Source organism: Zea mays, chromosome 7 (genome assembly GCF_902167145.1).
Source record: "Zea mays cultivar B73 chromosome 7, Zm-B73-REFERENCE-NAM-5.0, whole genome shotgun sequence".
In the NCBI taxonomy this organism is placed as follows: domain Eukaryota; kingdom Viridiplantae; phylum Streptophyta; class Magnoliopsida; order Poales; family Poaceae; genus Zea; species Zea mays.
The window spans coordinates 56,391,007-56,416,261 of NC_050102.1; positions in this window are offsets into that span (position 1 = coordinate 56,391,007).

Consider the following 25,255-nt stretch of genomic DNA (forward strand, 5'->3'; position numbering starts at 1 on the left):
GCAGAAACATTAGACCTTGCACTAGCACGTCGTCCCTGCACTTCCCTTTCAGCTTTGCAAGCAAGATGAAATAATCGGGTTACATTAGCATAATCTTTATAAGCAAGGATGTCCTGAATTTCCCTATTTAACCCGCCCAAAAATCTAGCCATAGCAGATTCCTCACCCTCCTCTATGTTACAACGCAGCATACCCATTTGTAATTCCTGATAATATTCTTCTACACTTTTAGTACCCTGTCTCAATTGTTGCAACTTGTTTAACATATCACGTGCATAATAAGAAGGAACAAATCTAGCCCGCATGACCCGTTTCAACGCATCCCAAGTTTGTGGCATGTTATTAGGATTCTTCTTACCATGTTCTATCCACCAAACAGAAGCAAATTCAGTAAACTCACTAGTAGCAGCTCTAACCCGCGCATTCTCAGGAAATTCATGGCATGCAAACTTTTGATCAACCGCAATCTCCCAAGTAATGTAAGCATCAGGGTCATATTTACCATCAAAAGGAGGTATTTTAAATTTAACCTTACTAAAAGCATCATCATTACCATGTACCTCACGTCGGTGAAAACCACCCATACCTCTACGGTTAGTACGTAGTCGCCGGCGATTAGGTGCTTCTTGGTCATCTTGTTCAGTATCAGCAACATAGTCATCCCAGTTACCTTCGGCGCCCTCATCACGCCCACCATTGATATTAGCATGCATCTCATCAAACCGCCTCAAGAGTGCGACAAGGCTCTTGTCAATATGAGCAACTGTCATTTCCACATTTGCAAGTTTGGTGTTTGTGTCGATCTGTGTGGCCTCCAATTGCCCCATCTTTTCATTCGTCACCTGCATGTCATTATCAAGACCTTCCGTGTGCGTCTTCACTAGCCTTACAAAGTGTTGTATGATACCCTTGGTGCGAGGAGAGTGTGGCATATTACGAGAAGCATCATCAACCTCCAATCCTGCCATGGTTAGACGAACAGAGGCAACAAGAAAAAAAAAACGTGAAGGAATAAAAACTCTACAACTATTAGGATGTAGCTACTGCAAGGCGCTCACTCTCAACCTGCCACACAAGCTCTTACCAATTCTTACCTTGCACAACAGGAGGGGTCAGCAACCAACAAGTCTGCAACCGTGGAATAAGTGTATCGGTGCCGCAGCAACACGACCTGTCAAACTGTAGTCGAAATATGTAGAGTTGTAGGTGGGCTGAAGCAAGGAATACACTAGTACCACGTTAGTTACAAAAGCAAGCTGAATAATCGTTCAACGGTGGTACTGTGCTGGTCCTAGGCTAAACCAGGCTAGAGACGTGAGCCTAGGCACAAAGGTAGTCACTGAAAAAGAACAACTAGCACAGCACAAAGAGAAACAACAGATTTAGAGATTCAGCCCCCTTCTTCTTCTTTTCCTTTTTTTTTTCTTTTCTATTCTTTTTTTTTCTTCTTCTTCTGTTTTTTTTTGCAGGGGCCTAAACCCTTTTTTTTCACTATGACAACCCAAACAATAAAGATATTGCTAACAACCCCTTTAAATCAGATTTAACAAATCTTGTTAATATAGGAAGTCCAGAAATCTCTACGATGATTGCGGAGCGCTCAGAACGAATTTTGAGATAAGGTCAGATCCGTTGGAAAGAAGATAAGATAAGCTTTCCAGATTGTATTTAAACTTCCAAATCGGATATGATATGTATCCGTGGTGGCAAAAACGAACCAGAGATGTTTTTGGTGATGGTGGATTTCGTGGTGACCAAAACGTGGTAGAACTCAAAACTCTAAAGGAATAAACTAAGACCAGCAACTCGACACAACCGATGCAACCAAAAACTCAACAAGCCCTAACTAAGTAGTACTAGTAAATGCTCAATGGTTTATAGGATTGCGGTAAAACTAATCTACTATTTTTTGGCTTTTTCTGGACTATAGGAGATAAGAAAACAGCGAAGAAAAGTAAATCTCTCACCGATAAACCTTGCTCTGATACCAACTGATGTGCACCCGTTGGGTGATTGCCCGATCTTTCGATGAGAGGGTGTGGAATAACTTGATTGGGGGAGGAGACGACGTTCACGGCCCGACTACAGCCTTCCAAAGACGCTGCGCCTTAGCAACCGATACACCACCTCCTATGGCTGTCACGATCTTGTGGAGCGTGACACCCTGGCCACTAGGGCACTCGTCCTGCAAGCAATCGAAGAACTAGCAAGAACAAGTAGAACAAGTACTGAATTACCAGATCTAAATGTAGGTTTAAAGATCAAACTACAATATGGTGGGGTTCCGAAGACAAGAAGACGGGCGGCTGACTAGCACGCGCGCTTACAAGCAAGTAGCGAGAGCTAAACTTGATCTAAACAAAACCCGCCGTTCTTGGTGGCGGCTAGGGGGTTTATAAACATGGGAGGACGACCACAAGGGTATTGGGGTCGTGCTGCAACCCTAGGATGCGTCCCTAATGGACCTAACTTGATACACGACCCATTGGGCCAAAATAGGGTGACGCAGCACCATGGGCAGAAAAGGCAGGAAATGTCTCGGTAAGAAAACAATGATTACGGCGGCCTCAGAACATATATGACTATAATTCCGGATCCATATGAAAGTAGACTTGATAAGCTTTCCATGTTGTGCTTGAACATTCCAATCCGAGCCCGCATCTGACCGTGGTGACCGTCACAAGTTGGTGTTCTTCTGCAGTCCGAATCCAGCATGTTCAAATCCTTTTCCCTTTCGGTCTTCTCCCTGATTCCTAAGCAAAACAAGAGTGCACGGGTCTCCATGGTCTAAATATGATGGACATGAACTCAAGAGTGTAATCACCTGATGGTTGAGTTGACGAGCACGAGCGCGAGTAATGGGACCAGAAATTGGTACTTGTATTGGTATAGATGCATCAGTAGTGTGGATGTCTTCATCAACATGCCCAAACCACTAATTTTAGATCCAAAACACATGTTTGGGGTGGTTTCGCGCAATGTCGTTGCCGCACGTCACCCATTACGAAAACGGGTGTCGGGGCGCACACGAAGCACGAGTTTTCGCCAACGGAACCATTTCTTTATTTTTGACAACGAACATGCCCAATCCACTACTTTAGGTCCCAAACTCATGTTTGGGGTGGTTTCGTGCAATTTCGTTGCCGCACGTCACGCATTCCGAAAACGGGTGTCGGGGTGCATACAAAGCATGAGTTTTTGCCACCGGAACCATATCTTCGATTTTCGCAAGGAACATGCCCAAACCACTACTTTAGGTCCAAAACTCATGTTTGTGTGGTTTCACGCAATTTCTTTGCCGCACGTCACCCATTCCGAAAACGGGTGTCGGGTGCATACAAAGCATGAGTTTTTGCCACCGGAACCATATCTTCGATTTTCGCAAGGAACATGCCCAAACCACTACTTTAGGTCCAAAACTCATGTTTGTGTGGTTTCACGCAATTTCTTTGCCGCACGTCACCCATTCCGAAAACGGGTGTCGGGTGCATACAAAGCATGCGCTTTTGCCACCGGAACCATTTCTTCGTTTTTCGCAACGAACATGCCCAAACCACTAATTTTAGGTCCAAAACTCATGTTTGGGGTAGTTTCACGCAATTTCGTTGCCGCACGTCACCCGTTCCGAAAACGGGTGTCTGGGTGCATACAAAGCACGCGTTTTTGCCACCGGAACCATTTCTTCGTTTTTCGCAACGAACATGCCCAATCCACTACTTTAGGTCCCAAACTCTTGTTTGGGGTGGTTTTGCACAATTTCGTTGCCGCACGTCACCCATTCCAAAAACGGGTGTCGGGGTGCATACAAACACGAGTTTTCGCCACCGGAACCATTTCTTCATTTTTCGCAACGAACATGCCCAATCCACTACTTTAGGTCCAAAACTCATGGTTGGGGTAGTTTCGCGAAATTTCGTTGCCGCACGTCACTCATTCGTAAAATGGTTGTCGGGTGCATCCAAAGCACCAGTTTTCACCACCAGAACCATTTCTTCGTTTTTCGCAACGAACATGCCCAATTCACTCATTTAGGTCCAAAACTCATGTTTGGGGTGGTTTCGCGCAATTTCATTACCGCACGTCACCCATTCCGAAAACGAGTGTCGGGTGCATATAAAACACGAGTTTTGGCCACTGGAACCATTTCTTCGTTTTTCGCAACGAACATGCCCAATCCACTACTTTAGGTCCCAAACTCATGTTTGTGGTGGTTTCACGCAATTTCGTTGCCGTACGTCACCCCATTCCGAAAACGGGTGTCGGGGTGCAAAAAAAGCATGAGTTTATGCCACCAGAACCATTTCTTCGTTTTTCGCAACGAACATGCCCAAACCACTAATTTAGGTCCAAAACAAATGTTTGGGGTGGTTTCGCGCAATTTCGTTGCCGCACGTCACCCATTCCGAAAACGGCAGTTGGGGTGCACACGAAGCACGAGTTTTCGCCAACGGAACCATTTCTTCGTTTTCTGCAACGAACATGCCGAATCCACTACTTTAGGTCCAAAACTCATGTTTGGGGTGGTTTTGCGCAATTTCGTTGCCGCACGTCACCCATTTCTAAAATGGTTGTCGGGGTGCACACGAAGCACGAGTTTTGGCCATCGGAACCATTTCTTCGTTTCTTGCAACGAACATGCCCAATCCACTACTTTAGGTCCCAAACTCATGTTTGTGGTGGTTTCGCGCAATTTCGTTGTCGCACGTCACCCATTCCGAAAACGGGTGTCGGGGTGCATACAAAGCATGAGTTTTTGCCACCGGAACCATATCTTCGTTTTTCGCAACGAACATGCCCAAACCACTACTTTAGGTCCAAAACTCATGTTTGTGTGGTTTCACGCAATTTCTTTGCCGCACGTCATCCATTCCGAAAACGGGTGTCGGGGTGCATACAAAGCATGAGTTTTTGCCACCGAAATCATTTCTTCGTTTTTCGCAACGAACATGCCCAAACCACTAATTTTAGGTCCAAAACTCATGTTTGGGGTGGTTTCACGCAATTTCGTTGCCGCACGTCACCCGTTCCGAAAACGGGTGTCGGGGTGCATACAAAGCACGCGTTTTTGCCACCGGAACTGTTTCTTCGTTTTTCGCAACGAACATGCCCAATCCATTACTTTAGGTCCAAAACTAATGTTTGGGGTGGTTTCGCGCAATTTCGTTGCCGCACGTCACCCATTCCGAAAACGGGTGTCGGGTGCATACAAACACGAGTTTTCGCCAACGGAACCATTTCTTCGTTTTCTGCAACCAACATGCCCAATCCATTACTTTAGGTCCAAAACTAATGTTTGGGGTGGTTTCGTGGAATTTTGTTGCCGCACGTCACCCATTCCGATAACGGGTGTCGGGGTGCACACGAAGAACGAGTTTTCGCCAACGGAACCATTTCTTCGTTCTCGGCAACCGGAACCATTCCGAAAACGAGTGTCGGGTGCATATAAAACACGAGTTTTGGCCATCGGAACCATTTCTTCATTTTTCGCAACGAACATGCCCAGTCCACTACTTTAGGTCTGATGTAGCTGAGGTGCCCGATCTTTCGGCGAGTAGAGATAATTCCGATTTGGCGGAAGATGACCCTTGCGATCCGACTACGACGAGCAAGCCCGAGGCGCCAATGCAATCGCTGAACCAACTCCCTGTGGTTACCGACCTTGCTGATGCGAGATCGGCCTGATCACGAAGATCGTTTCCTGTGCGCAATCGAAGAACGAACAAGAAAAAGATGCGAGCAATCTAATCTATTACTCGAGGGTGGAGTTCTGAATACACGAAGACAGCGCAGATTTGCGCGTGTTCGAGAGTAGCTAAGGCTAACGTAAAACAAAACTCAAGAAATAAAGGAGGCGCAGCTCCTGGATAAATAGAGAGGGGGCGCAACCCCTAGGGGCGGCCAACCCTAGGTCGTCCATTATGGGCCGCAGTTGGGCTGGTCGTCTATTCTTCCGGGCCTTCGTTCTTTAACAGCATAATGTAGTTCAATTCTCTTGCACGGGCCCGAGTCACTGGCCCAGGTGGAAGGGGTGGCGCCTTGACTGGGGAAGATGGTGCCTGGGCTGGAGAAGGTGCTGCTGGTGTAGATGTGCTCGTGTTGGTGTTGATGTCCTCATCATCCTCCCCTTCTTGAACTGAAGTCGTCCTCGACGGCAACTCCTCGTCTTCTCCCGCATACGGTTTCAAATCTGCAACATTAAAACTAGTGGAAACACCAAACTCCGCAGGTAGGTCGAGGGTATAAGCATTATCATTAATCTTGGTTAGTATCTTAAAAGGACCAGCAGCACGAGGCATCAATTTAGAACGACACAAAGTAGGAAAACGATCCTTTCTCAAATGCAACCAAACCATATCACCAGGTTCAAAAGTAACTAGTTTCCGGCCTTTACTACCAGTAATCTGATATTTAGCATTAGCAGCAGCAATGTTTTGTTGAGTTTGTTCATGGAGATTAATCATTTGTTCAACATGTGCAAGAGCATCTATGTGTGGGGCGTCCGCAGCATCAAGCGAAAACAAAGCAATAGGCGCCCTAGGAATGTAACCATAAACAATTTGAAAAGGGCACATCTTTGTAGAAGAATGGGTTGCATGATTATAAGCAAACTCAACATGAGGCAAGCAATCCTCCCAACGTTTCAAATTTTTGTCTAAAACAGCCCTAAGCATGGTAGACAAAGTTCGATTAACTACCTCAGTTTGACCATCAGTCTGAGGGTGACAAGTGGTGCTAAACAGCAATTTAGTTCCCAATTTATTCCACAGAGATCTCCAAAAATGTCTCAGAAACTTAGCATCACGATCCGAGACTATTGTATTGGGAATACCGTGCAAACGAATAATCTCTCTAAAAAACAATTCAGCAACATTGCTAGCATCATCAGTCTTATGACAAGGTATGAAATGAGCCATTTTGGAGAATCGATCAACAACCACAAAAATGCTATCCCTCCCCTTCTTAGTTCTAGGCAATCCCAAAACAAAATCCATCGAAATATCAATCCAAGGGGAAGTAGGAACAGGCAAAGGCATATACAAACCATGGTTGTTCAACCGTGACTTAGCTTTCTGACAAGTAGTGCAGCGTGCAACAAGGCGCTCAACATCAGCGCGCATCCGAGGCCAAAAGAAGTGGGCAGCCAACACCTCATGTGTCTTGTAGACGCCAAAGTGCCCCATGAGACCGCCTCCATGTGCTTCCTGTAACAACAAAAGACGAACCGAGCTAGCTGGAACACACAGCTTGTTAGCGCGAAACAGGAACCCATCCTGTATGTGAAATTTTCCCCATGGTTTCCCATTAATACAATGGCCGAAAGCATCTTTAAAATCAGCATCATCAACATATTGATCTTTCACAGTGTGCAAACCAAAGATTTTAAAATCTAACTGTGACAGCATGGTATAGCGACGAGACAAAGCATCAGCAATAACATTGTCCTTCCCGTTCTTGTGTTTAATAATGTAAGGAAAGGACTCAATGAATTCTACCCATTTAGCATGACGACGGTTCAGATTTGTTTGGGTACGAATATGTTTTAAAGCCTCATGATCAGAATGGATTATAAACTCACGATGCCAAAGATAGTGCTGCCATGTATGCAAAGTGCGCACTAAAGCGTAAAGCTCCTTATCATAAGTAGAATATTTCAGACTAGCACCGCTTAATTTTTCACTAAAATAAGCAACTGGTTTTCCTTCTTGTAACAAAACAGCACCTAGCCCAATACCGCTAGCATCGCATTCAAGCTCAAACACTTTATTAAAATCAGGCAATTGCAATAGGGGAGCTTGGGTTAACTTATCTTTCAAAGTGCTGAACGCTTCCTCCTGGGAATCACTCCAAGCAAATGGCACATCTTTCTTTGTAAGCTCATGTAGAGGCGCTGCAATGGAGCTAAAATCACGAACAAATCTGCGGTAGAAACCGGCAAGTCCAAGAAAGCTCCGAATTTGTGTGACCGTCGTCGGTGTAGGCCACTCCCGAATGACAGCAATCTTGCTGCTATCCACCTCAATGCCCTGTGGAGTAACAACATAACCAAGAAACGAGACACGTCGTGTACAAAAGATGCATTTTTCCATGTTAGCAAATAACTGGGCAGCACGCAATGCATCAAAAACAGCACGTAAATGTTCCAAATGCTCTTTCTTAGATTTGCTGTAAATAAGAATATCATCAAAATAAACAACCACAAACAATCCTATGAAGGGCCTTAGAACTTCATTCATCACTCGCATAAAAGTGCTGGGAGCATTAGTCAATCCAAACGGCATAACCAACCATTCATATAAACCAAATTTCGTTTTAAAAGCCGTTTTCCATTCATCACCTAGTTTCATTCTAATCTGGTGGTAACCACTACGCAAATCAATCTTAGTGAAAATAATGGCACCACTAAGCTCATCTAGCATATCATCAAGGCGTGGTATAGGATATCGATAACGAATAGTGATGTTATTAATAGCACGACAGTCTACACACATACGCCATGACCCATCTTTCTTGGGAACAAGTAACACAGGAACAGAGCAAGGGCTAAGAGACTCACGAATGTATCCCTTGTCAAGCAACGCCTGTACCTGGCGCTGAATCTCCTTCGTCTCATCCGGATTTGTACGGTACGGTGCGCGGTTCGGAAGCTGTGCGCCGGGAATGAGGTCGATCTGGTGCTCAATGCCACGAAGTGGTGGGAGACCCGGTGGTAAGTCTTTGGGAAAGACATCAGCGTACTCCTGCAAAAGGTTAGCAACCATAGGGGGAATAGCCAAAGATGGTGCATCATCAAGTGAAATGAGGACACTAGAGCATATAAGTGCATAGCATGGCAAATGAGCACTGTGTAGATCATCAAAATCAGCACGTGTAGCAAGTAAAACAGGAGCCTTCAACTTGATTTCAGAAGGAATAGAGGGCGATGGATCAAGTTGTTTAGCAGTTATAGCAGCTCGGGCAAGATCATCTTTAACAATTTGTTCAGGTGTCATTGGATGTATAATTGTTTTCTGACCCTTAAAAATGAAAGAATAATGATTCGAACGACCATGATGCAAGCTATCAGTATCATATTGCCAAGGTCGACCAAGTAACAAAGAGCATGCTTCCATGGGAATAACATCACAATCAACAAAATCAGAATAAGCACCCATGGAGAAAGGAACACGCACGGAACGTGTGATTTTTATTTTACCACCATCATTAAGCCATTGAATGTGATATGGGTTTGGATGCTTACGAGTGGGTAACGATAACTTTTCGACCAGCATGGTACTCGCCAAATTGTTGCAACTGCCACTGTCGATAATGATGCGAATTGACCGCTCCTGCACAACACCCTTTGTATGGAACAGAGTGTGTCGCTGATTCTTCTCGGGCAAAGCGACCTGTGTACTGAGAACACGCTGCACAACAAGACTTTCATACCTATCAGCGTCGCTCGGGTTGACATGTACCTCCGCCTTAGCTGCATGGTCAGTGGCAAGTAGTGCATGTTCAATTTCTTTAGAATCACTAGCGGAAGAGTACTCACCATCGTCACGAATGAGCAAAGTGCGCTTGTTTGGGCAGTCCCGAATCACATGGCCAAATCCTCTACAGCGATGACACTGAATATCCCGTGTACGACCTGTGGGTGGAGCAGTGCTGGCTGGTTTGGTCGTCTTCTCGCGTGGAGTAGTGGTGGACGTGGATGGCGCAGGGGGAACTGGTGCTGAGGTGGATGTCGAGCTTCGTCCTGCAAAAGGGTTAGAATATGGCTTCAAGCGGCGTCCCTGCACTTCACGTTCAGCTTTGCAAGCATATTCAAATAAAGTAGTCATATCATAATATTCCTTATAATCAAGTATATCTTGGATTTCGCGGTTTAAACCACCACGAAAACGTGCCATAGCAGCGTCGTTGTCCTCTAATATCCCACAACGAATCATACCTTTTTGTAACTCCTGGAAATAGTCCTCAACAGATTGAGAACCTTGCTGAAAACGCTGCATTTTATTAAGCAAATCACGAGCATAATATGAAGGCACAAATCGATGTCGCATCGCAGCTTTCAACTGATCCCAAGTGGTTGGAATGGTAGTGGGATGTTTTATTTTAAACTCACGCCACCAAATTAAAGCAAAATCAGTAAATTCACTAATAACAGCTTTAACCTGAGAATGTGCAGCAATATCATGGCATGAAAATTTTTGTTCAACCTCTAACTCCCAATCAAGATATGCAGCAGGATCATATTTGCCATTAAAAGGTGGAATTTTAAATTTAATCTTAGAAAATAAGTCATTAGGGGGATGACGAACCACACGGCATGCACGACCACGGCGATCTCCATCGTCCTGCTCAGTGTCACCGCCGTATTCCTGCTCCATCTTTGTGGTCAATGCATCAAGGCGTGCCAGGATGGTGTCGAGTGTGGTGCGAGTCGCCGTTTGAGCAAGGTCAAGTTGGTTGAAACGCTCGGTCGTCGAAGTGATCGTTGAATCAAGTCGTTCATGCATCGTCCTAATGTCAGCAGCAAGTCCATCAACTTGTCCCCTTACTTCCTGCAACTGGGCATCCACCATGTCGTGTGCTCCTGCCATAGTTAGCGCAAACACCAAAACACCAAAAGGAGAAAAACCAACGACAGAAACAGGGGTGTACTGCTCACAAGGCGCTCACACTAGTGCTGTTATCAAGTTCTTATACGTTCTTACCAAGCCACAGTGGTGAACTGCAATCAATAGGTGGAACCGGTGAAAGATTGGATGAGCGATTGCGTGGAGAAACAGAAACCTGCTCGTCGTAGAAATATGTGGGGTTGTGGGTAGGCTGCACTCAAGTCAAGGATTAGCACGATCAAACAATAATGCAAAGTTGAATTATAGTGCAAAACACGAAACTATATTGCTGGCCACAGGTGCAAAGGATGGATGGAACAAGCAGAATGGCAGTACCGTAAATATTGTACTAGTGATGCCAAAAAGGCACTAGTAGAAATCACATGTGATTTTGTTTTTCTTTTTTGTATGATTTTTTTGATATTTTTCTCAGCACAAGAAGCAACAAGATAGGAGCTACACGAAGTTTCACCTAAAACAGAAATCAGATGTGGTCTATAGAAAATCAGGAAGTTCTCTGAAAAGCGTGCGAGAACTTTGACGAATTTTTTTCTTTATTTTCCTGAATTTTTTTGACAATTTTGTCGAACCCCAAACAGATCGTAGGTGAGTTTGGCCGGCCTCAGAATGGTGTCAACTAGCTCCTGTAAAAATTTCAGATTTTTTGTACACCCGAGCGAAAAGTTATGCCCGGTTTACGGAAGGTTCCTCAAGTTATGGTTTAAAAACGACCGAGATGAAACAAACGTATCCTTTCTCCTTCGTTTTCTTTTTTTTGTTTCTGTTTTTTTGTAACCGAAGGAGAAAAACAAGGAAGCGGTCATTGACTCGGTTTGTTTTTTTTCTGTTTTTTTTTTGTAACCGAAGGAGAAAATCAAGGAAACGGCCGTTGACTCGGTTTGTTTTTTCTGTTTTTTTTTTGACGTAACCGAAGGAGAAAAACAAGGAAACAATGTTGACTCGGTTTGTGGCGTGATCAAACGGGAGATGGTGGCGGCGCTAGGGTTTGAATGGTGGAAGAACACAATGCAACCAGCAACAAATGATGTGAAAGCACACAAATTCAACAATGCAGATTATTGAAAGAAAGTGCGAGGCTCAAAAGGGTGCTGGGATAAGATCTAACCTGAATTTTTATGCGGTTTTGTGGACTGTAGGAAAAAAACGCTCGATAAACTCACCGATCAACCTGGAAATCTGATACCAATTGATGTAGCTGAGGTGCCCGATCTTTCGGCGAGTAGAGATAATTCCGATTTGGCGGAAGATGACCCTTGCGATCCGACTACGACGAGCAAGCCCGAGGCGCCAATGCAATCGCTGAACCAACTCCCTGTGGTTACCGACCTTGCTGATGCGAGATCGGCCTGATCACGAAGATCGTTTCCTGTGCGCAATCGAAGAACGAACAAGAAAAAGATGCGAGCAATCTAATCTATTACTCGAGGGTGGAGTTCTGAATACACGAAGACAGCGCAGATTTGCGCGTGTTCGAGAGTAGCTAAGGCTAACGTAAAACAAAACTCAAGAAATAAAGGAGGCGCAGCTCCTGGATAAATAGAGAGGGGGCGCAGCCCCTAGGGGCGGCCAACCCTAGGTCGTCCATTATGGGCCGCAGTTGGGCTGGTCGTCTATTCTTCCGGGCCTTCGTTCTTTAACAGCATAATGTAGTTCAATTCTCTTGCACGGGCCCGAGTCATTGGCCCAGGTGGAAGGGGTGGCGCCTTGACTGGGGAAGATGGTGCCTGGGCTAGAGAAGGTGCTGCTGGTGTAGATGTGCTCGTGTTGGTGTTGATGTCCTCATCAAGGTCCCAAACTCATGTTTGGGGTGGTTTCGCGCAATTTCGTTGTCGTACGTCACCCCATTCCGAAAACGGGTGTCGGGGTGCATAAAAAGCATGAGTTTATGCCACCAGAACCATTTCTTCGTTTTTCGCAACGAACATGCCCAAACCACTAATTTAGGTCCAAAACTAATGTTTGGGGTGGTTTCGCGAAATTTCGTTGCCGCACGTCACCCATTCCGAAAACGGGAGTTGGGGTGCACACGAAGCACGAGTTTTCGCCAACGGAACCATTTCTTCGTTTTCTGCAACGAACATGCCGAATCCACTAATTTAGGTCCAAAACTCATGTTTGGGGTGGTTTTGCGCAATTTCGTTGCCGAACGTCACCCATTTCTAAAATGGTTGTCGGGGTGCACACGAAGCACGAGTTTTGGCCATCGGAACCATTTCTTCGTTTCTTGCAACGAACATGCCCAATCCACTACTTTAGGTCCCAAACTCATGTTTGTGGTGGTTTCGCGCAATTTCGTTGCCGCACGTCACCCATTCCGAAAACTGTTGTCGGGGTGTATACAAAGCATGAGTTTTTGCCACCGGAACCATATCTTCGTTTTTCGCAACGAACATGCCCAAACCACTACTTTAGGTCCAAAACTCATGTTTGTGTGGTTCCACGCAATTTCTTTGCCGCACGTCACCCATTCCGAAAACGGGTGTCGGGGTGCATACAAAGCATGAGTTTTTGCCACCGGAATCATTTCTTCGTTTTTCGCAACGAACATGCCCAAACCACTAATTTTAGGTCCAAAACTCATGTTTGGGGTGGTTTCACGCAATTTCGTTGCCGCACGTCACCCGTTCCGAAAACGGGTGTCGGGGTGCATACAAAGCACGCGTTTTTGCCACCGGAACCATTTCTTCGTTTTTCGCAACGAACATGCCCAATCCACTACTTTAGGTCCCAAACTTTTGTTTGGGGTGGTTTTGCGCAATTTCGTTGCCGCACGTCACCCATTCCAAAAACGGGTGTCGGGGTGCATACAAACACTAGTTTTTGCCACCGGAACCATTTCTTCATTTTTCGCAACGAACATGCCCAATCCACTACTTTAGGTCCAAAACTCATGATTGGGGTGGTTTCACAAAATTTCGTTGCCGCACATCACCCATTCGTAAAATGGTTGTCGGGTCCATCCAAAGCACCAGTTTTCGCCACCAGAACCATTTCTTCATTTTTCGCAACGAACATGCCCAATTCACTCATTTAGGTCCAAAACTCATGTTTGGGGTGGTTTCGCGCAATTTCATTACCGCACGTGACCCATTCCGAAAACGGGTGTCGGGTGCATATAAAACACGAGTTTTGGCCATCGGAACCATTTCTTTGTTTTTCGCAACGAACATGCCCAATCCATTACTTTAGGTCCCAAACTCATGTTTGGGGTGGTTTCGCGCAACTTCGTTGTCGTACGTCACCCCATTCCGAAAACGGGTGTCGGGGTGCATACAAAGCATGAGTTTATGCCACCAGAACCATTTCTTCGTTTTTCGCAACGAACATGCCCAAACCACTAATTTAGGTCCAAAACTAATGTTTGGGGTGGTTTCGCGCAATTTCGTTGCCGCACGTCACCCATTCCGAAAACGGGAGTCGGGGTGCATACAAACACGAGTTTTTGCCACCGGAACCATTTCTTCATTTTTCGCAACGAACATGCCCAATCCACTACTTTAGGTCCAAAACTCATGTTTGGGGTGGTTTCGCGCAATTTCGTTGCCGCACGTCATGATGAAGCTGAGGTGCCCGATCTTTCGGCGAGTAGAGATAATTCCGATTTGTCGGAAGATGACCCTTGCGATCCGACTACGACGAGCAAGCCCGAGGCGCCAATGCAATCGCTGAACCAACTCCCTGTGGTTACCGACCTTGCTGATGCGAGATCGGCCTGATCACGAAGATCGTTTCCTGTGCGCAATCGAAGAACGAACAAGAACAAGATGCGAGCAATCTAATCTATTACTCGAGGGTGGAGTTCTGAATACACGAAGACAGCGCAGGTTTGCGCGTGTTCGAGAGTAGCTAAGGCTAACGTAAAACAAAACTCGAGAATAAAGGAGGCGCAGCTCCTGGATAAATAGAGGGGGCGCAGCCCCTAGGGGCGGCCAACCCTAGGTCGTCCACTATGGGCCGCAGTTGGGCTGGTCGTCTATTCTTCTGGACCCTCATTCTTCAGTAGCATGACGAAGTTAAGATCTCTGGCACGGGCCCGAGTGATTGGCCCAGCTAATGAAGGAAGTGGCGCTTGATGTGGAGGTGCTGCTGGTGTAGTCGTACTCATAGTGATGTCCTCATCATCCTCCCCTTCTTGAAGTGAAGTCGTCCTCGACGACAACTCCTCATCCTCGGCCATATATGGTTTCAAATCTGCAACATTAAAACTAGTGGAAACACCAAATTCCGCAGGCAGGTCAAGGATATAAGCATTATCATTAATCTTTGTTAGCACCTTAAAAGGACCAGCAGCACGAGGCATTAATTTAGAACGACGCAAAGTAGGAAACCGATCCTTTCTCAAGTGCAACCAAACCATATCACCTGGCTCAAAAGTAACATGTTTTCTTCCTTTACTACCAGCAACCTGATTTTTAGCATTAGTAGCAGCAATGTTCTGTTTCGTTTGTTCATGTATGGTAATCATTTGTTCAACATGTGCAGCAGCATCTACATGTGGGGCGTTGGCAGCATTAAGTGAAATCAAATCAATAGGTGCCCTAGGGATGTAACCATAAACAATCTGGAAAGGGCACATCTTTGTAGAAGAATGCGTGGCATGATTGTAAGCAAATTCAACATGAGGCAAGCAATCCTCCCAACGTCTCAAATTCTTGTCTAAAACAGCCCTAAGCATGGTAGATAAAGTTCTATTTACTACCTCAGTTTGTCCATCAGTCTGAGGGTGACAAGTAGTGCTAAACAACAATTTAGTTCCCAATTTATTCCAAAGAGATCTCCAAAAATGGCTTAGAAACTTAGCATCGCGATCAGAGACTATTGTTTTTGGAATACCATGTAAACGAATAATTTCTCTAAAGAACAATTCAGCAACAATGCTAGCATCATCAGTTTTATGACAAGGTATAAAGTGAGCCATTTTTGAGAATCTATCAACAACCACAAAAATACTATCCCTCCCCTTCTTAGTTCTAGGCAAGCCCAAAACAAAGTCCATAGAGATATCAAGCCAAGGAGAAGAAGGGACAGGCAAAGGCATATACAAACCATGGTTGTTCAACCGTGACTTAGCTTTCTGACAAGTAGTGCAGCGTGCAACAAGGCGCTCCACATCAGCGCGCATCCGAGGCCAAAAGAAATGGGCAGCCAACACCTCATGCGTTTTGTAGACGCCAAAATGCCCCATAAGACCGCCTCCATGCGCTTCCTGTAACAACAAAAGACGAACCGAGCTAGCTGGAACACACAGCTTGTTAGCGCGAAACAGGAACCCATCCTGTATGTGAAATTTGCCCCATGGTATCCCATTAATACAATGGCCGAAAGCATCTTTAAAATCAGCATCGTCAACATATTGATCCTTCACAGTGTCCAAACCAAAGATTTTAAAATCTAATTGTGACAGCATGGTATAGCGACGAGACAAAGCATCAGCAATAACATTGTCCTTCCCGTTCTTGTGTTTAATAATGTAAGGAAAGGACTCAATGAATTCAACCCATTTAGCATGACGACGGTTCAGATTTGTTTGGGTACGAATATGTTTTAAAGCCTCATGATCAGAATGAATTATGAACTCACGATGCCAAAGATAGTGCTGCCAAGTATGCAAAGTGCGCACTAAAGCGTAAAGTTCCTTATCATAAGTAGAATATTTCAGACTAGCACCGCTTAATTTTTCACTAAAATAAGCAACTGGTTTTCCTTCTTGTAACAAAACAGCACCTAGCCCAATACCGCTAGCATCGCATTCAAGCTCAAAAACTTTATTAAAATCAGGCAATTGCAAGAGGGGAGCTTGGGTTAACTTATCTTTCAAAGTGTTGAACGCTACCTCCTGCGAATCACTCCAAGCAAACGGCACATCTTTCTTTGTAAGCTCATGTAGAGGCGCTGCAATGGAGCTAAAATCACGAACAAATCTGCGGTAGAAACCGGCAAGTCCAAGAAAGCTCCGAATTTGTGTGACCGTCGTCGGTGTAGGCCACTCCCGAATGGCAGCAATCTTGCTGCTATCCACCTCAATGCCCTGCGGAGTAACCACATAACCAAGAAACGAGACACCTCAATGCCCTCTTGCAATGTGCACTTTTCCATGTTACCAAACAAGCGAGCAGCACGCAAAGCGTCAAAAACAGCACGCAAATGTTCTAAATGCTCCTCTATAGACTTGCTGTAAATAAGGATATCATCGAAATAAACAACAACAAACAAACCTATTGATGAGGACATCACTATGAGTACGACTACACCAGCAGCACCTCCACATCAAGCACCACTTCCTTCATTAGCTGGGCCAATCACTCGGGCCCGTGCCAGAGATCTTAACTTCGTCATGCTACTGAAGAATGAGGGCCCAGAAGAATAGACGACCAGCCCAACTGCGGCCCATAGTGGACGACCTAGGGTTGGCCGCCCCTAGGGGCTGCGCCCCCTCTATTTATCCAGGAGCTGCGCCTCCTTTATTCTCGAGTTTTGTTTTACGTTAGCCTTAGCTACTCTCGAACACGCGCAAATCTGCGCTGTCTTCGTGTATTCAGAACTCCACCCTCGAGTAATAGATTAGATTGCTCGCATCTTGTTCTTGTTCGTTCTTCGATTGCGCACAGGAAACGATCTTCGTGATCAGGTCGATCTCGCATCAGCAAGGTCGGTAACCACAGGGAGTTGGTTCAGCGATTGCATTGGCGCCTCGGGCTTGCTCGTCGTAGTCGGATTGCAAGGGTCATCTTCCGACAAATCGGAATTATCTCTACTCGCCGAAAGATCGGGCACCTCAGCTTCATCAATTGGTATCAGATTTCCAGGTTGATCGGTGAGTTTATCGAGCGTTTTTTTTCCTACAGTCCACAAAACCGCATAAAAATTCAGGTTAGATCTTATCCCAGCACCCTTTTGAGCCTCGCACTTTCTTTCAATAATCTGCATTGTTGAATTTGTGTGCTTTCGCGTCATTTGTTGCTGGTTGCATTGTGTTCTTCCACCATTCAAACCCTAGCGCCGCCACCATCTCCCGTTTGATCACGCCACAAACCGAGTCAACATTGTTTCCTTGTTTTTCTCCTTCGGTTACGTCAAAAAAAAACAGAAAAAACAAACCGAGTCAACGGCCGTTTCCTTGATTTTCTCCTTCGGTTACGAAAAAAAAACAGAAAAAAAACAAACCGAGTCAACGTCCGCTTCCTTGTTTTTCTCCTTCGGTTACATCAAAAAAAACAGAAACAAAAAAAAAAGAAAACGAAGGAGAAAGGATACGTTTGTTTCATCCCGGTCGTTTTTAAAACATAACTTGAGGAACCTTCCGTAAACCAGGCATAACTTTTCGCTCGGGTGTCCAAAAAATCTGAAATTTTTACAGGAGCTTGTTGACACCATTCTGAGGCCGGCCAAACTCACCTACGGTCTGTTTGGGGTTCGACAAAATTGTCAAAAAAATTCAGGAAAATAAAGAAAAAAATTCGTCAAAGTTCTCGCACGCTTTTTAGAGAACTTCCTGATTTTCTATAGACCACATCTGATATCTGTTTTAGGTGAAACTTCGTGTAGCTCCTATCTTGTTGCTTCCTGTGCTGAGAAAAATATCGAAAAAATCATACAAAAAAGAAAAACAAAATCACCTGTGATTTCTACTAGTGCCTTTTTAGCATCACTAGTACAATATTTACGGTACTGCCATTCTGCTAGTTCCATCCATCCTTTGCACCTGTGGCCAGCAATATAGTTTCATGTTTTGCACTATAATTCAATTTTGCATTATTGTTTGATCGTGCTAATCCTTGACTTGAGTGCAGCCTACCCACAACACCACATATTTCTACGACGAGCAGGTTTCTGTTTCTCCACGCAATCGCTCATCCAATCTTTCACCGGTTCCACCTGTTGATTGCAGTTCACCACTGTGGCTTGGTAAGAACGGATAAGAACTTGATAACAGCACTAGTGTGAGCGCCTTGTGAGCAGTACACCCCTGTTTTTGTCGTTGGTTTTTTCTCCTTTTGGTGTTTGCGCTAACTATGGCAGGAGCACACGACATGGTGGATGCCCAGTTGCAGGAAGTAAGGGGACAAGTTGATGGACTTGCTGCTGACATTAGGACGATGCATGAACGGCTTGATTCAACGATCACTTCGACGACCGAGCGTTTCAACCAACTTGACCTTGCTCAAACGGCGACTCGCACCACACTCGACACCATCCTGGCACGCCTTGATGCATTGACCACAAAGATGGAGCAGGAATACGGCGGTGACACTGAGCAGGACGATGGAGATCGCCGTGGTCGTGCACGTCGTGTGGTTCGTCATCCCCCTAATGACTTATTTTCTAAGATTAAATTTAAAATTCCATCTTTTAATGGTAAATATGATCCTGCTGCGTATCTTGATTGGGAATTAGAGGTAGAACAGAAATTTTCATGCCATGATATTGCTGCTAATAGCCAAGTGAAGGCTGCCATTAGTGAATTTACTGATTTTGCTTTAATTTGGTGGCGTGAGTATAAACAAAAACTTCCCATTAACAGTGTCATTACTTGGACCCAATTAAAAGCTGCCATGCGCCACAGATTTGTTCCTTCCTATTATGCTCGTGATTTGCTTAACAAAATGCAGCGTTTTCAACAAGGTTCACAGTCTGTTGAGGAATATTACCAGGAGTTACAAAAGGGTATGCTTCGTTGTGGTTTGGTTGAGTCGGATGACGCTGCTATGGCGCGTTTTCGTGGTGGTTTGAACAGGGAAATCCAGGATATACTTGATTATAAGGATTATTTTGATATAACCACATTGTTTGAATATGCTTGCAAAGCTGAACGTGAAGTGCAGGGACGACGATCAAAGACATATACTAACTCTCTTGCAGGCCGGGGTCCAACACACAGCTCAACTCCTTCCAGCCCTGCACCTTCTACGCCTAGCACTACATCGCGCACAGGGACGACCAAGCCAGTGGCGCCCCCTGCCAAAGGCGCCGCTTCTTCCACAGGACGTACACGGGATATTCAGTGCCATCGTTGCAGAGGGTTTGGGCACATGATTCGGGACTGCCCAAACAAGCGTACCTTGCTTATATGTGACAATGGTGAGTACTCTTCAGCCAGTGATTCTGAGGAAACTAGTCATGCTATGATTGCCACTAACCATGCAGAAAATGAGGAAGTCCACGTTGATCCCATCGACGCCGATAGGTATGAGAGTCTTGTTGTGCAGCGTGTTCTCAGCACACAGGTTGCCCAGGCCGAAAAAAATCAGCGACACACTCTATTCCATACCAAGGGCGTCGTGCACGAACGGTCGATTCGCATCATCATCGATAGTGGCAGCTGCAACAATTTGGCAAGTACAGCGTTGGTAGAGAAATTATCCTTGCCCACTCGCACACATCCACATCCGTATCACATTCAATGGCTTAATGATGGTGGTAAAATAAAGGTAACACGTTCGGTACGTGTCCCCTTTTCGCTGGGTTCTTATTCTGATTATGCTGATTGCGATGTTATTCCTATGGAAGCATGCTCTTTGTTATTAGGTCGACCTTGGCAATATGATAACGATAGTTTACATCATGGTCGTTCAAATCATTATTCTTTCATGTTTAAAGGCCAGAAAATAATTATACATCCAATGACCCCTGACCAAATTTTGAAAGATGATCTTACTAGGGCTGCTAAAACTGCACAACAAGTCAAATCGACATCAGCCGCACCTATTAAATCTGAAATCAAGTTGCACTCTCCTGTTTTACTTGCTACACGTGCTGATTTTGATGATCTCCATGAAGCTCATATGCCCTGTTATGCACTTGTATGCTCGCGAATGCTTGTTCCGCTTGATGATGCACCGTCTTTGGATATACCCCCTGCTGTTGTTAACCTTTTGCAGGAGTATGCTGATGTTTATCCTACGGACTTACCACCGGGTCTTCCTCCCCTCCGTGGCATTGAGCATCAGATCGATCTCATCCCCGGCGCTTCTCTTCCGAACCGCGCCCCGTACCGTACAAATCCAGATGAGACGAAGGAGATCCAGCGCCAGGTGCAGACGCTGCTTGATAAGGGTTACATTCGTGAGTCTCTTAGCCCTTGCTCGGTTCCTGTTTTACTCGTTCCAAAGAAAGATGGGTCATGGCGTATGTGCGTAGATTGTCGTGCTATTAATAACATCACAGTTCGTTATCGATATCCTATTCCACGCCTTGATGATATGCTAGATGAGCTTAGTGGTGCCGTTATTTTCTCTAAGGTTGATTTGCGTAGCGGTTACCATCAGATTAGAATGAAACTCGGTGATGAATGGAAAACGGCTTTTAAAACGAAATTTGGTTTATATGAATGGTTGGTTATGCCATTTGGATTGACTAATGCTCCCAGCACCTTTATGCGTTTAATGAACGAAGTTCTCCGGGCCTTCATAGGTTTGTTTGTTGTTGTTTATTTCGATGATATCCTTATTTACAGCAAGTCTATAGAGGAGCATTTAGAACATTTGCTTGCTGTTTTTGACGCTTTGTGTGCTGCTCGCTTGTTTGGTAACATGGAAAAGTGCACATTTTGCACGCAACGTGTCTCGTTTCTTGGTTATGTGGTTACTCCGCAGGGCATTGAGGTGGATAGCAGCAAGATTGCTGCCATTCGGGAGTGGCCTACACCGACGACGGTCACACAAATTCGGAGCTTTCTTGGACTTGCCGGTTTCTACCGCAGATTTGTTCGTGATTTTAGCTCCATTGCAGCGCCTCTACATGAGCTTACAAAGAAAGATGTGCCGTTTGCTTGGAGTGATTCGCAGGAGGTAGCGTTCAACACTTTGAAAGATAAGTTAACCCAAGCTCCCCTCTTGCAATTGCCTGATTTTAATAAAGTTTTTGAGCTTGAATGCGATGCTAGCGGTATTGGGCTAGGTGCTGTTTTGTTACAAGAAGGAAAACCAGTTGCTTATTTTAGTGAAAAATTAAGCGGTGCTAGTCTGAAATATTCTACTTATGATAAGGAACTTTACGCTTTAGTGCGCACTTTGCATACTTGGCAGCACTATCTTTGGCATCGTGAGTTCATAATTCATTCTGATCATGAGGCTTTAAAACATATTCGTACCCAAACAAATCTGAACCGTCGTCATGCTAAATGGGTTGAATTCATTGAGTCCTTTCCTTACATTATTAAACACAAGAACGGGAAGGACAATGTTATTGCTGATGCTTTGTCTCGTCGCTATACCATGCTGTCACAATTAGATTTTAAAATCTTTGGTTTGGACACTGTGAAGGATCAATATGTTGACGATGCTGATTTTAAAGATGCTTTCGGCCATTGTATTAATGGGATACCATGGGGCAAATTTCACATACAGGATGGGTTCCTGTTTCGCGCTAACAAGCTGTGTGTTCCAGCTAGCTCGGTTCGTCTTTTGTTGTTACAGGAAGCGCATGGAGGCGGTCTCATGGGGCATTTTGGCGTCTACAAAACACATGAGGTGTTGGCTGCCCATTTCTTTTGGCCTCGGATGCACGCTGATGTGGAGCGCCTTGTTGCACGCTGCACTACTTGTCAGAAAGCTAAGTCACGGTTGAACAACCATGGTTTGTATATGCCTTTGCCTGTCCCTTCTTCTCCTTGGCTTGATATCTCTATGGACTTTGTTTTGGGCTTGCCTAGAACTAAGAAGGGGAGGGATAGTATTTTTGTGGTTGTTGATAGATTCTCAAAAATGGCTCACTTTATACCTTGTCATAAAACTGATGATGCTAGCATTGTTGCTGAATTGTTCTTTAGAGAAATTATTCGTTTACATGGTATTCCAAAAACAATAGTCTCTGATCGCGATGCTAAGTTTCTAAGCCATTTTTGGAGATCTCTTTGGAATAAATTGGGAACTAAATTGTTGTTTAGCACTACTTGTCACCCTCAGACTGATGGACAAACTGAGGTAGTAAATAGAACTTTATCTACCATGCTTAGGGCTATTTTAGACAAGAATTTGAGACGTTGGGAGGATTGCTTGCCTCATGTTGAATTTGCTTACAATCATGCCACGCATTCTTCTACAAAGATGTGCCCTTTCCAGATTGTTTATGGTTACATCCCTAGGGCACCTATTGATTTGATTTCACTTAATGCTGCCAACGCCCCACATGTAGATGCTGCTGCACATGTTGAACAAATGATTACCATACATGAACAAACGAAACAGAACATTGCTGCTACTAATGCTAAAAATCAGGTTGCTGGTAGTAAAGGAAGAAAACATGTTACTTTTGAGCCAGGTGATATGGTTTGGTTGCACTTGAGAAAGGATCGGTTTCCTACTTTGCGTCGTTCTAAATTAATGCCTCGTGCTGCTGGTCCTTTTAAGGTGCTAACAAAGATTAATGATAATGCTTATATCCTTGACCTGCCTGCGGAATTTGGTGTTTCCACTAGTTTTAATGTTGCAGATTTGAAACCATATATGGCCGAGGATGAGGAGTTGTCGTCGAGGACGACTTCACTTCAAGAAGGGGAGGATGAGGAGGACATCACTATGAGTACGACTACACCAGCAGCACCTCCACATCAAGCGCCACTTCCTTCATTAGCTGGGCCAATCACTCGGGCCCGTGCCAGAGATCTTAACTTCGTCATGCTACTGAAGAATGAGGGCCCAGAAGAATAGACGACCAGCCCAACTGCGGCCCATAGTGGACGACCTAGGGTTGGCCGCCCCTAGGGGCTGCGCCCCCTCTATTTATCCAGGAGCTGCGCCTCCTTTATTCTCGAGTTTTGTTTTACGTTAGCCTTAGCTACTCTCGAACACGCGCAAATCTGCGCTGTCTTCGTGTATTCAGAACTCCACCCTCGAGTAATAGATTAGATTGCTCGCATCTTGTTCTTGTTCGTTCTTCGATTGCGCACAGGAAACGATCTTCGTGATCAGGCCGATCTCGCATCAGCAAGGTCGGTAACCACAGGGAGTTGGTTCAGCGATTGCATTGGCGCCTCGGGCTTGCTCGTCGTAGTCGGATCGCAAGGGTCATCTTCCGACAAATCGGAATTATCTCTACTCGCCGAAAGATCGGGCACCTCAGCTTCATCACCTATGAAGGCCCGTAGAACTTCGTTCATTAAACGCATAAAGGTGCTGGGAGCATTAGTCAATCCAAATGGCATAACCAACCATTCATATAAACCAAATTTCGTTTTAAAAGCCGTTTTCCATTCATCACCGAGTTTCATTCTAATCTGATGGTAACCGCTACGCAAATCAACCTTAGAGAAAATAACGGCACCACTAAGCTCATCTAGCATATCATCAAGGCGTGGAATAGGATATCGATAACGAACTGTGATGTTATTAATAGCACGACAATCTACGCACATACGCCATGACCCATCTTTCTTTGGAACGAGTAAAACAGGAACCGAGCAAGGGCTAAGAGACTCACGAATGTAACCCTTATCAAGCAGCGTCTGCACCTGGCGCTGGATCTCCTTCGTCTCATCTGGATTTGTACGGTACGGGGCGCGGTTCGGAAGAGAAGCGCCGGGGATGAGATCGATCTGATGCTCAATGCCACGGAGGGGAGGAAGACCCGGTGGTAAGTCCGTAGGATAAACATCAGCATACTCCTGCAAAAGGTTAACAACAGCAGGGGGTATATCCAAAGACGGTGCATCATCAAGCGGAACAAGCATTCGCGAGCATACAAGTGCATAACAGGGCATATGAGCTTCATGGAGATCATCAAAATCAGCACGTGTAGCAAGTAAAACAGGAGAGTGCAACTTGATTTCAGATTTAACAGGTGCGGCTGATGTCGATTTGACTTGTTGTGCAGTTTTAGCAGCCCTAGTAAGATCATCTTTCAAAATTTGGTCAGGGGTCATTGGATGTATAATTATTTTCTGGCCTTTAAACATGAAAGAATAATGATTTGAACGACCATGATGTAAACTATCAGTATCATATTGCCAAGGTCGACCTAATAACAAAGAGCATGCTTCCATAGGAATAACATCGCAATCAGCATAATCAGAATAAGAACCCAGCGAAAAGGGGACACGTACCGAACGTGTTACCTTTATTTTACCACCATCATTAAGCCATTGAATGTGATACGGATGTGGATGTGTGCGAGTGGGCAAGGATAATTTCTCTACCAACACTGTACTTGCCAAATTGTTGCAGCTGCCACTATCGATGATGATGCGAATCGACCGTTCGTGCACGACGCCCTTGGTATGGAATAGAGTGTGTCGCTGATTTTTTTCGGCCTGGGCAACCTGTGTGCTGAGAACACGCTGCACAACAAGACTCTCATACCTATCAGCGTCGATGGGATCAACGTGGACTTCCTCATTTTCTGCATGGCTAGTGGCAATCATAGCATGACTAGTTTCCTCAGAATCACTGGCTGAAGAGTACTCACCATTGTCACGTATAAGCAAGGTACGCTTGTTTGGGCAGTCCCGAATCATGTGCCCAAACCCTCTGCAACGATGGCACTGAATATCCCGTGTACGTCCTGTGGAAGAAGCGGCGCCTTTGGCAGGGGGCGCCACTGGCTTGGTCGTCCCAGTGCGCGAAGTAGTGCTAGGCATAGAAGGTGCAGGGCTGGAAGGAGTTGAGCTGTGTGTTGGACCCCGGCCTGCAAAAGAGTTA